Genomic DNA, 13,021 nt, shown 5'->3' with positions numbered 1-13,021 from the left:
ATAATAACGGATAGACACTATATTTTTCGAACAGGAAGATCCTGTGTAACACATCAACTTAGTTTTTATGATAGAGCCACAGAGATACGACAGGAAAGAGGTGGTTGGGTTGACTGTCTATCTGGACCTAAAAAAAATGTTTTTTTTTTTTTAAAGAATCCCGCACAAGAGGCTGTTCTGGAAACTGGAACATGCTGGAGGAGTGACAGGGAGACTTCTGACATGGATGAAAATTTTTCTAACTGACCGACAGATGAGGGCGGTAATCAGAGACAATGTATCTGATTGGAGGAGTGTTACTAGCGGAGTACCACAGGGTTCAGTTCTTGCACCAGTAATGTTCATAGTCTACATAAACCATCCACCAGAAGGAGTACAGAATTATTGGAACATGTTTGCGGATGATGGATTTCCTTACTCCCTACCAAAGAAAACTGTGTAGTCTGTCAGTCGCAGGTGTGAGTGGGAGGGAGGCCTGGGTGTCGCAGGTGTGGGTGGGAGGGAGGGAGGCCTTGGGGTCGCAGGTGTGGGTGGGTGGGAGGGAGGCCTGGGTGTGGCAGGTGTGGGTGGGAGGGAGGGAGGCCTGGGGGTCGCAGGTGTGGGTGGGTGGGAGGGAGGCCTGGGTGTCGCAGGTGTGGGTGGGGAGGGGGGAGTATGGTGTGGACAGGTGTTGAGAACAGGTTACCACATCCATCATACCACAAACCTTGAGATAATCAGTTTATCATGCATATCGTGTAGGGTGGAGATAGTGAGGTGGGCGCCGTGGTCACAGATGGCGGCTCCCATGTATACACTCCTCCCATGTATACACTCCTCCCATGCAGTCCCTCCACGTGGGATTACCTTAATGAATTTATCCTTCATTTCCTGAGCCCATTATGTAACCTTTTATACTACCGCCTACTTGGTGTGAATGGGGCCCATTGGGTGGGTTTGGGGCCCACTGCTGCCCATTGGATGGGTATGGGGGCCCACTGCTGCCCATTGGATGGGTATGGGGCCCACTGCTGCTCATTGGATGGGTATGGGGGCCCACTGCTGCCCATTGGATGGGTATGGGGCCCACTGCTGCCCACTGGCTGCGTATGGGTCCCACTGGGTGGGTATGGGGTACATAATAAATGAACATATAAAATCAATCAGCACTCTTATCGCGGCGGACGGCACAAGACATCATATATAAACATTAATTCCCGATGACTTTGACAGAAAACCTGTATCTAAGCCCATGGAGGCCCCCCGTAGACCAACTCCGCCCTTCCTTAGGATGCAATAAATGCCTATAATGGAGTTGTTACAGATTTAGCTACTCAAAAGGAAATGTCCATGTAGCACGGGCTATGGTGAGCCCGTAAATGCCTATAAGCCAGGGTGGCTATCATATACACATGCGTGAGGTGTATATGCAGGAGAAGAACGAGAATATTAGATTATGTAGAAAACATTTTGAATATATCTCTTGGTTACATTCGTACATACAGAGGAATACTTAATTCCATAAACAATAACACCCTAAGCGCCCTTCTTGGTTTTGTTAGGCCTAAGCGCTACGCTCACCACCAACTTTAAGTTAGTTAAACTCACCCACATTTTTTAAAGTTAACCGTACGTAATAATTTAAGTTAGCTTAATCAGCTTGTTATAGGTAATTGTTAACAGATGGCCACTCACCACTCGTACTCTGAATTGAAACCCATTTACCCTAACCTTAATCTAATATGAACAAATCTAATCTAATCTAATTAACATAACCTAACCCTCACCTAACCTACCCTACCTAACCTAACCCTCTCCTAACCAGGTTAGGTTAGGTTAGGTTAGGTTAAGTTAGGTTAGGTTATGTTGTAATCCAACCGCAGCGATGACTTAACGGGGGGGGGGGGGGCAGACGGCTGAGTGGACGCTCGGGGTTCGCAGTCCTAAGGGGTCCGGGTTCGATCCCCGGTGGAGACTGAAACAAATGGGCCAGAGCTTCTTTCACCGTGATGTCTCTGTTCAACTAGCAGTAAATAGGTACCTAGGAGTTAAGACGGCTGCTACGGGCTGCTTCCTGGGTGTGTGTGTGTGTGAAAATTAGGATTGCGGGTGGCAGTTTATGGTATATGCAGTTATGCATATAACTATATGTATACTGTTATACATGTATACATTTATACTGTTACCGTGCATGCAACTGATGCCAGAAGCCTCAGCACTGCCCTCCACGAGACTACCCTAACTATATATGTCACGTAAATGTACTCTACAGGTGTGGAGTAAGCTAGTAAACCACACTGAGTAAACTACGGTGTAAGAGGCGCTGTGAGAACAGTAAAGTATGCTGCGGGAGCCGGTAAACTAAGGTTCTATGGACCCCCGGTAAGCTATGATGTCAGAGTCGCTTCTCGTAAACAGCAGTTGTTGATATACGGAAATAAGCGTCAGGTGTTGGGGCGGGAGGGTGGCTTGGTCTGCCCTCCCCACCACTGTCACTGTCCGCCCAGGTACTGCCCTCCCCACCACTGTCACTGTCCGCCCAGGTACTGCCCTCAGTAACACTGTCACTGTCCGCCCAGGTACTGCCCTCACCACCACTGTCACTGTCCGCCCAGGTACTGCCCTCAGTAACACTGTCACTGTCCACCCATGTACTGCCCTCAGTAACACTGTCACTGTCCACCCAGGTACTGCCCTCCCCACCACTGTCACTGTCCTGCCAGGTACTGCCCTCAGTAACACTGTCACTGACCACCCAGACACTTCCCCTCACCAACACTGTACACCCAGACACTTCCCCTCACCAACACTGTACACCCAGACACTTCCCTCACCAACACTGTCACCCAGACACTTCCCCTCACCAACACTGACCAGCCAGACACTTCCCTCACCAACACTGACCACCCAGACACTTCCCTCACCAACACTGTCACCCAGACACTTCCCCTCACCAACACTGACCAGCCAGACACTTCCCTCACCAACACTGACCACCCAGACACTTCCCTCACCAACACTGCCCACCCAGACACTTCCCTCACCAACACTGTCTACTTAGACACTTCCCTCACCAACACTGTCACCCAGACACTTCCCCTCACCAACACTGACCACCCAGACACTTCCCTCACCAACACTGTACACCCAGACACTTCCCTCACCAACACTGTCACCCAGACACTTCCCCTCACCAACACTGACCAGCCAGACACTTCCCTCACCAACACTGACCACCCAGACACTTCCCTCACCAACACTGCCCACCCAGACACTTCCCTCACCAACACTGTCTACCCAGACACTTCCCTCACCAACACTGTACACCCAGACACTTCCCTCACCAACACTGTCACCCAGACACTTCCCTCACCAACACTGTACACTCAGACACTTCCCTCACCAACACTGTCCACCCAGACACTTCCCTCACCAACACTGTCTACCCAGACACTTCCCTCACCAACACTGTCCACCTAGACACTTCCCTCACCAACATTGTCCACCCAGACACTTCCCTCACCAACACTGCCCACCCAGACACTTCCCTCACCAACACTGTCTACTCAGACACTTCCCCTCACCAACACTGACCACCCAGACACTTCCCTCACCAACACTATCCACCCAGACACTTCCCCTCACCAACACTGTACACCCCAGACACTTCCCTCACCAACACTGTCACCCAGACACTTCCCCTCACCAACACTGACCACCCAGACACTTCCCTCACCAACACTATCCACCCAGACACTTCCCCTCACCAACACTGTACACCCCAGACACTTCCCTCACCAACACTGTTCACCCAGACACTTCCCTCACCAACACTGTCACCCAGACACTTCCCTCACCAACACTGTTCACCCAGACACTTCCCTCACCAACACTGTTCACCCAGACACTTCCCCTCACCAACACTGTCCACCCAGACACTTCCCCTCACCAACACTGTACACCCCAGACACTTCCCTCACCAACACTGTCACCCAGACACTTCCCTCACCAACACTGTCCTCCCAGATACTTCCCTCACCAACACTGTACACCCCAGACACTTCCCTCACCAACACTGTCACCCAGACACTTCCCTCACCAACACTGTTCACCCAGACACTTCCCCTCACCAACACTGTCCACCCAGACACTTCCCTCACCAACACTGTCACCCAGACACTTCCCCTCACCAACACTGTTCACCCAGACACTTCCCCTCACCAACACTGTCCACCCAGACACTTCCCTCACCAACACTGTACACCAGAGGTGAGGGAGTGAGTGACCAGGAGCACAACAGAGGGCTTGACACTCCCCCAGGGGGGCCAGAGGGAGGACAGGAGGCCTGGGGATCCCTCACAAGTGTGGAGGAAGGTAGCAGTGTGAGGAGCACCTCACACGTACAGGGCGAGAAGAGCACAACACGAACGGCGTGCGTGTGAGCCTGGCAGCCTCCACACGCTGACTAACCTACACCAGGCCGCTCCCTCCCTCCCTCACTCACTCATCATGGGGGTAGGGAGGTGGTGGAGGCGCTTCTCAGAAAGATGAAGGCCGCTACGCGGGGAAGTACGGATGCTCTCAGATGTCTTGTCATAGATTCACTTGCACTGACTAGCAACAACTCCTCCGGCTTTCCGGCTAATGCCCGATTACCGCAGTCACCCCCTTTCCTGCCATATTTTCTTTGGAAATTGTTTATTAAAGTTTCAGTTAACTATACCTGTAAATGGGGTAATTGTTGTTGATTATTTGACATGTTTAATGTACATGCTAACAAACTCTAGTTTATTAAGGTTATAAGTTTCTAAGTTAGGCTAATATTGGTGCTTAGTCCCTGCATGAGGCGACTTAGTCCCAATATACGACTCTTAATAGCTTGGATTCAGGAAACACCTGGGTAAATACTGGTTAAGAAAGAGGACGGTTGATTTATGGAATAAATTTCAAGGAACCCTAACAGACATGGGACCGCTTGATTGTTTCAAACGTAGGTTATACATATGTATGATGGAGCTGGGCTGATATAAACAGGAGATGCATCCTAGGGGCTAATAGGTCTTGAGCCGTCTCCTTCATGGTATAACCTTACACAGCGTTATTTTATTACACCAGTCTTCACGAAGCTGCATTTCCATACATCACTCGGTAAAATGAGCAGAGTTGGTGGTGTTACTGCTGGTCTTGGGCTGGATACGAGTACCTCCGGGAGTTTACATCACCCGTCAATGTAGATGTGATCAAATGTAAACTGTGTCAGCAAAGTTCTATCTGCGCCTGCCAGGTCTGCGCGCCGGGAACCTTTCCCACACCGCTCTGGACACTCGCAGGTGCAGGATACACACATTAACACTGTAACTAGTTCCACACTGTAACCTGTCCCTCGCTGCCCACACGGTGGGCCACAGAATTACGAGTCCTGCGCGCTATCCACCAGGCTACCAGGCCCTATATAGCAGGCGTGTTGTGGTCGTGGTACCTATTGCACCCCCACACCACAACACCCCCACCTCCCACACCACAATATTTAGGCCCAGGCAACCATCCAAACCATTACGGGCTATTCATGCCCGTGCATGAAGCTTAAGCCACCCTTGGATGGCTTAAGCTTCATCAATCTTCACCAATCATCCAAACTTGGCGTCTTAATTGTAAGTGTGTGAATCATCCGTGAGTGATTTAAGCATTGCGGTGGACAACAAGTTACCACACAACCACAGTGACGCACACTGTGGTTGTGCGTCACATGCGTCACAACCACAGTGACGCACACTGTGGTTGTGCGTCACATGCGTCACAACCACACAGAACTATCAGGGCAAAGCGCCAAGCCATTACGACTGTATAGCACTGGGAAGGGATCAGGATATGGATTTGTGATGGGACGGAGGAAAGGAATGGTGCCCAACCACTTGGACGGTCGGGGATTGAACGCTGACCTGCATGAAGCGAGACCGTCACTCTACCGTCCAGCCCAAGTGGTTGGGCACAGGTATAAATACTTCAGTGCTCAATACACCTTAAGCATGTATATAAGAATAAATGAAGATGAATATGTTAGAAGCCAGGTAGAGGTATAACCAAAATATTTGAGTTGGAAGGGAAGAACTAAGGGAAAGACCACAAGAGGTGAACCCAGATGTAATTGGACTCACAGAAACAAAACTCTCAGGAATCATAATATATTACGGTTGGAGTACGAGTCATACTGGCCAGAGTGTGCAGGTGGTGCTGACCAGTTATCGTAACCATACTCCATCAAGTTCAGCATTATGGACTGTCAATGAGCAGCCAGAGTACAATAATGCACAAGGAACTTCAGCATTATAAATCCCAGGCAGAGCGAGGCTGATACGAGGTGTTATAATAATGCTGCCATGCCAAATGAGGCACATGTATATTTTAATACAAAAGGCTGAGCAGACTTTCAGATGCTGCCAGAACTGGGCTCTTGCCACGTTATTTATATATATCTGGGAGGTTCCACCGCCGGCTGAGCTGGATCTCACCAAATGTAAACTCTCATCAAAATGCTTCTCTCACCTTACATCATCATATACTCTAAACTGTAGAATCTATGAATCTAAAAATAATTATTCCATAAATAAATAAATAATTTACCGAAAATTTTAGTAGAACATAACACGTATGATGGGAGGTCTCACCTACCTGTCCATCCAAGGAAAGGTCCAATAAATGGCCACTAGAGTTTAACTCAAGCAAGTGTAAATATGTGAAAATATGTGTAGGGAGCAGGAAGCCAGACACAAAGTAACATTTAGGAAATGCAATGCTTCAAGAATCAGGGAGAGAAAGATCTGAGAGGTTGATATCACTCGGAACCTGTCCCCTGGAGCCCACACCAAAACAATATCATCAGCAGCATATGTTATTATATTATATATTAATATAATAACCAATAACCAACCTAGGTTAATTATTAACCTAGGTTGGTCAATATAATTGGCCAACCTAGTTGGTGAAACCTGGATTTAAGGCTGGAGCTGCATATGTGCTGCTAGGGTGTGTGTATGTGTGTGTGTTGTGTGTGAGTGTGTGTGTGTGTACTCACTTTATTGTGCTTGCGGGGGTTGAGCTCTGGCTCTTTGGTCCCGCCTCTCAACTGTCAATCAGGTATTGTATAGGTTCCTGAGCCTACTGGGCTCTATCATATCTATACTTAAAGCTGTGTATGGAGTCAGCCTCCACCACATCACTGCCTAATGCATTCCATTTGTCTACTACTCTGACACTAAAAAAATTCTTTCTAATATCTCTGTGGCTCATTTGGGCATTCAGTTTCCACCTGTGTCCCCTAGTGCGTGTGCCCCTTGTGTTAAATAGTCTGTCTTTATCTACCCTATCAATTCCTCTGAGAATCTTGTATGTGTGTGTGTGTGTGTGTGTGTGCACGCAAGATGGTGTGAACCAGTTGGAGTTGGTGAAGCGGGCTCCAAAAGGCAGCCTTGCAGGAGTCCGTATATGGAGCGACCTGAACACGTCCCGATACACGACTCAGTGTCTTATCTAACGTCTTACTTGTGTTTCAACACAGTTTCGGCCATGGCTGTAACACTCGTATATTAACTGTGTACCAGTAATGTAAACATTAGAGGTAGATGTTAAGCTTTACTACACTGACCCCAGGATGTTTTCTGTTGGGATTGAGTACTACAGATGTTGGAGGTAGCATGTTTGGAGCAGATGCTCTTTTGTTTATGATCTTGTTAATAATATTTTATGTACCTGATAATTGTTTTGTTGTTGTTGTTGTTATTGGTTGAGAATAAAACCATGTGGACGAAGATTGTTTCTCTTCAGCCTTCAACCATAACATTTACATTTTGTTTTATTTATGTATACAAGAGTTCTTACATTCTTGTAAAGTCACTAGTACGCATAGCGTCTCGGGCAGGTCATTAATCCTAATTTTCCCCGGAATACGACCCGCCAAATCGTTTAACAACCAGGTACCCATTCACTGCTGGGTGAACAGAGGCTACAGGTAAGGATTGTTGCCCAGTCAATCCTCCTCGGTCAGGATACGAATCCAGGATAAAGTGCTCGCGGAATGCCAAGCTGAGTGTCTTATATCTGGTGACATGGGGTCATATCCCGACACGTCTCGCAGTCACACGACTACACCTTGCAGGACCGGGCTTCAGCTCCTGGGCCCAACATTTCAACTACAGGTCCTGTAATGTTGACTCACGATCTGTTCCTTGACATATCTTATATTCTTACAAGTCTGTATACTTTTTTTTCATTTTGAAGACTTCTTGGATCAACGTCCCAGCGGCCCGAGACCGTTCAAGGCGGCTGCTGGCAGCCTAACGTAGGAGTCACAGCCTGGTTGATCATATATCCTTTGAAGGTATACTATACTATTTACCCTTCGTGTTGGGTGGTGTGTCCAGCGCCCTGGTGAGTCGCCTCTCACACGCTACTGATCCTCGACACCTTCTCTATTTCATCCATATTTTGAGCACTCTGTGTGTGGTTACTGTAGGGGTGAGAGTGAGGGGGTGTGGTTACTTTGGGTGTGAGAGTGGGGGGTGTGATTAGTGTGGGGGTGAGAGTGGGGGTGTGTGGTTACTGTGGTGGGTGAGAGTGAGAAGATAAATGAGATGTGAGAGCGATGGTGAAGGAGAGATAATAAGGGTAGCAGGCGTCAGTAATCACAGTATTGGGTCCACCTGATAAATGCTAGTAGCCTTGGCTTTGTAACTAGCTCATCAAGATTGTATAACTAAAGGAACTGTGAGGTTCAGTCCCCGAGCCCATTGTGAGCCTCTGTAAGTCTTTCCACTACCGCCCACAAGATGGGGTATGGGGTGCATAATAAATGACCTGGCAAGGACCGGGCCGAGACACCCGCCGCTCCGGGGCGACTCGTGTACACACACACTGCTTACAGACCACTGTCTGTTAGGCCTATCGTTAGGCCTGGTCGACGACCGGGCCGCGAGGACGCTAAGCCCCGAAAACACCTCAAGTTAACCATGATCAACTATGATCATTCGCGGGTAATCGCAAGGTGTCAGCACCGAAACTCTACGGGAAACACATCCATTATTTCAGTTATAGACCATTAAAATCGCCGACGCTACAGATGCCAACATATCTTAAAATGTGGCACTAGGGCTGACCCCGACAGGCCTAAGACACTCTTATACCTCTCTCCCCCCCCCCCTTCCCATGATTAATACTGATTGAGACTAGCCACAAACGTCTGGCCTTCAGCCTCGGATAGACACAGAGGTGAAAAACAGACATTCTGTTACATATTGTTATCAATGTCTTTGTGTATTTATTTTAACATTTGTATCTCTACATGTGTGTGGTGGGAATAACACACCTGCCTTCAGGTGGAAATGTTTATCCCCAGAATGTGGAGTTATCCTGTGTGGTGTGTAAACAGGGGTCATCAACAGGGGTCATCAACAGGGGTCATCAACAGGGTGTCGTCAACAGGGGGTCATCAACAGGGGTCATCAACAAGGGTCATCAACAGGGGTCATCAACAGGGTGTCATCAACAGGGGTGTCGTCAACAGGGGTGTCATCAACAGGGTGTCATCAACAGGGGTCATCAACAGGGGTGTCATCAACAGGGGTCATCAACAGGGGTCATCAACAGGGTGTCATCAACAGGGTGTCGTCAACAGGGGTGTCATCAACAGGGGTCATCAACAGGGTGTCATCAACAGGGTGTCATCAACAGGGTGTCGTCAACAGGGGTGTCATCAACAGGGGTCATCAACAGGGTGTCATCAACAGGGTGTCATCAACAGGGGTGTCATCAACAGGGGTGTCATCAACAGGGGTGTCATCAACAGGGGTGTCATCAACAGGGGTCATCAACAGGGGTCATAATATCACCAGCAGCCTCATCCCTTCACACTATATACCAATACCAATATTTCAAACAGACCTACACAGCACTAATATGTTCACACTGAAAACTCTGTTTTCCTACTATGTGCTTCAGTTCAAAAATACAAAACAAAATTATTCTGAAAGTAAAACTGATTACAGGAACAAAAATGTAATCCAAACCTAAGCCTAACCAAACATATCGCTTGGTTAGATCATGTTAGGCCTAGAGTATATCCGTAGCTATGATTATTATTTTGTTTTATTTAAAATTCCCAAATTTAATTTGTTTATTTATCGAAGGTAAATAGACAATTTGAAGGAGGTATAATGTTTGACTTATAACGAGCACAGATTGATTGACTGATAAAGATTAAGCCACCTAAGAGGTGGCACGGGCATGAATAGCCCGTAAAACGTGTACACGTACAACCGGGGTACACCATTTGGTCACCATTTCGTCCGGGAGAAATCTCCCGTCACGCAGGGTGCAGTCGCACCTCCACAGATCTCCAGTATCATCTCTTGATACTGGTAATGGCTCAAAAGGGCCACCACTTACGGGCTATTCATGCCCGTGCCACCTCTTGGGTGGCTTAATCTTTATCAATCAATCATCAACCGGGGTAGTTATACCCTGGAGCAATTACATGGTGATAGTTACCAAACATGTATTACACATTACAGTACACGTGAGACATGATATGACTATTAGAGTCCACAGCTGGAGGACCAGAGAGGCCTGGCTCCAGGAGGAGGCCGGCCTGACCCTGACACTGGTAAACACTCACAATGTCAGCCCTGGCCGTGCTCAGTATTATATAACATTATATAACCTGCTTATATGAAGGCTGGAAGGGTGGGGGCAGCGGGGAGGCTCAAGTCTTGTGCAGTATATACACAACTTGTTGTAGTTCTGTGAAGTAGTGTGTCTCTCTCACACTCTTACTCTTACACACACACATGTTATAGTTAGTTATAAGTTATGAGTTATAAGCAATGTAATACACAGACACTGGGAGGAGTTCCCGTACAGTCTAAACCGTCTCGCATCATTTGCTGACCTCTTGGGAAGAATAGGCAACATTTATAGGAACCCAACCAAACACTACACCACCGCCTACTAGAATAACCAAACACTACAACACAGCCCAGAATGCAAATCTGGAGGATAACACAATGTATAAGTAGCCTGGGATATGTCTAAAGTGGCCTGGGATATGTCTAAGGGGCCTTAGAATATGTCTTAGTGGCCAGGGATATGTCTGGAATACAACTGTATCAAGCACGTCATGTGTCAACTTTGGGAAAGATAAAAGTTGCATTATCGTGACCATTATGGAATGGTCCAGCTGGGAAAACTACTGCATTACGGGAAGGAGTTGGCGAGGGTCACCAGAGGGATCACAGCCAGAGAGAGAGAGAGAGGTGGAGCTGAAGGAATGTAGGAGAAGGAGGTGTTCCTTGAGAGTATCATCCTCGAGTAACAACTGAGTAGTAGTCTAAGTAAATAAGTCGTCAGCCACGTTAAACCCTCGCAACGAGTACAATAAGGTCATTAAGTGAATAGAGAGGCTTCACTACCCACTATTAGACACGGCTAGATGGGTCCAGGTAAACACTTGCAGGGTCTGACGCTGTCTCACGTACGTGACCTACTTTGTCATCGCAGAGGGGAGGGGGGAGGTAGGGAAGAAGGGGAGGGATGGGGTTGGGGGGAGCAAGCGTGGGGAGGGAAGGTGATGACACATGAGATAGGAAGCAGCTCCCTCACCCTCGCTGCCGGCGGCCAGCGACACAACACCCTGTGTGTTGACACTCGTGTTGTGCTCCACAAGATTCAGATTCTTTATTCAGGTAAAGGTACATACATTACAGATGAGTTACAAACATAACGTTGGATTTCAAGAAAGAGCTCTAGTACATACAATACCTAAAGCCACTAGTACACATAGCGCTTCGGGCAAGGACGAAACACGGCGCCCACACAATGTACACTCAACAACAGACAATTTGTACACTCTCCGTAGAGAGACATTATGTTCAAGGTACACTCACTTTTACACAACGTTCCCCCCCCCCCCCCTCTAAGGGCTTTTATCAATTGACTGAGCCCTTATAGAACGAACTTTACCGTATGTGTACTGTCACCCTGGTGTTAGTGATCAGTGTGTGTGTAGATGTCCTCAGAGAGGCACATGTTGGACACTATATCTCCCTCCACCTGTCTGCATTATAACTTGACGATGGCATTGATGTACGTACAACATTGATGTTGATCCGTTAAGTTTAGCCTAGTTCCGTTCATTAGCGTTAGTCATGAGTAGTGAGTCAAAGGTAGTTTATGAACGTTCATGACCTGGTGGTTTGGGAAAGGGTAGTCAGAGACTATAACTGAAACTGAGCATCACTGTAGACTGTGTTTGGTCTCACGTGAGGTCACAGTTGACCAGTGAAGTCTCGGACCTCACCCCCATGATTCTCTACATTCCCTGCATTACCTTAGTTGTCATATCACCTGACACACCTGGTATAGTCTGGCTTTACGCCACATGTGATCTTACATCTGGCCTCGCGCCACCAGTGACTTAGCAGAGGTGCCAGGCTAGCTGTGGTGCCAGGCTGGCTGTGGTGCCAGGCTGGCTGTGGTGCCAGGCTGGCTGTGGTGCCAGGCTGGCTGTGGTGCCAGGCTGGCTGTGGTGCCAGGCTGGCTGTGGTGCCAGGCTGGCTGTGGGGCTCAGTTCCCCGGGGCACGAGGTCAGGTACACGGCTAGGTATGGCATCTGACCTTACACCTGTTAAGTGAACCACTGTATAGCATCCTTAAGGATAACAGCATAAAACCTATTATAATTTATTATTAATAAATAAAGCATTATTTATTATTCCTTAAGAGGATGTCATTAAGACTGGGCTCTCCGTCCAATCCTTGTTTATAAGGAACAACTGCACACACTGTTTAATCCCAGGTTCCTCCATGTAAAAAACTAAACATTTACAACATATGAAAATATCTATAAAAAACTGATCACGCCATTTATGAGTAAACTTTATGCAATTTAACAAAGTTAGGATTTTACCCAATTTTACTAAATTCGGTCCAATTAGGAGCAACTAAGTGCTGTCGAAAGGAAGATTTACATGACGCTACAGAGTAAATTGACGTC

The 13,021-nt window shown here is 47.7% G+C and overlaps 1 protein-coding gene across 16 annotated transcripts in view; it reads right to left on the bottom strand.

Moving 5' to 3' along the window:
- LOC123755025 (monocarboxylate transporter 12) overlaps positions 1-13,021 on the bottom strand; it is a 96,575-nt gene that overhangs the window by 37,987 nt on the left and 45,567 nt on the right. For 3 of the 16 annotated variants that reach the window (XM_045737446.2, XM_069332781.1, XM_069332780.1), the window contains exon 1: positions 4,384-4,456. The exons of 4 other annotated variants lie outside the window; for them this stretch is intronic. The gene's annotated coding sequence lies outside the window, so the exon portion shown is untranslated. Of the gene's footprint in view, positions 1-4,339; positions 4,460-13,021 lie in introns of those variants that run through there. 9 more of the 16 variants (XM_045737447.2, XM_069332782.1, XM_045737451.2 and 6 more) reach the window with 8 other exon arrangements.

This window comes from Procambarus clarkii, chromosome 28 (genome assembly GCF_040958095.1).
Source record: "Procambarus clarkii isolate CNS0578487 chromosome 28, FALCON_Pclarkii_2.0, whole genome shotgun sequence".
Taxonomy (NCBI): Eukaryota; Metazoa; Arthropoda; class Malacostraca; order Decapoda; family Cambaridae; genus Procambarus; species Procambarus clarkii.
The sequence above is the reverse complement of the archived record's forward strand: the minus strand, read 5'-3'. Positions and strand labels throughout refer to the sequence as shown.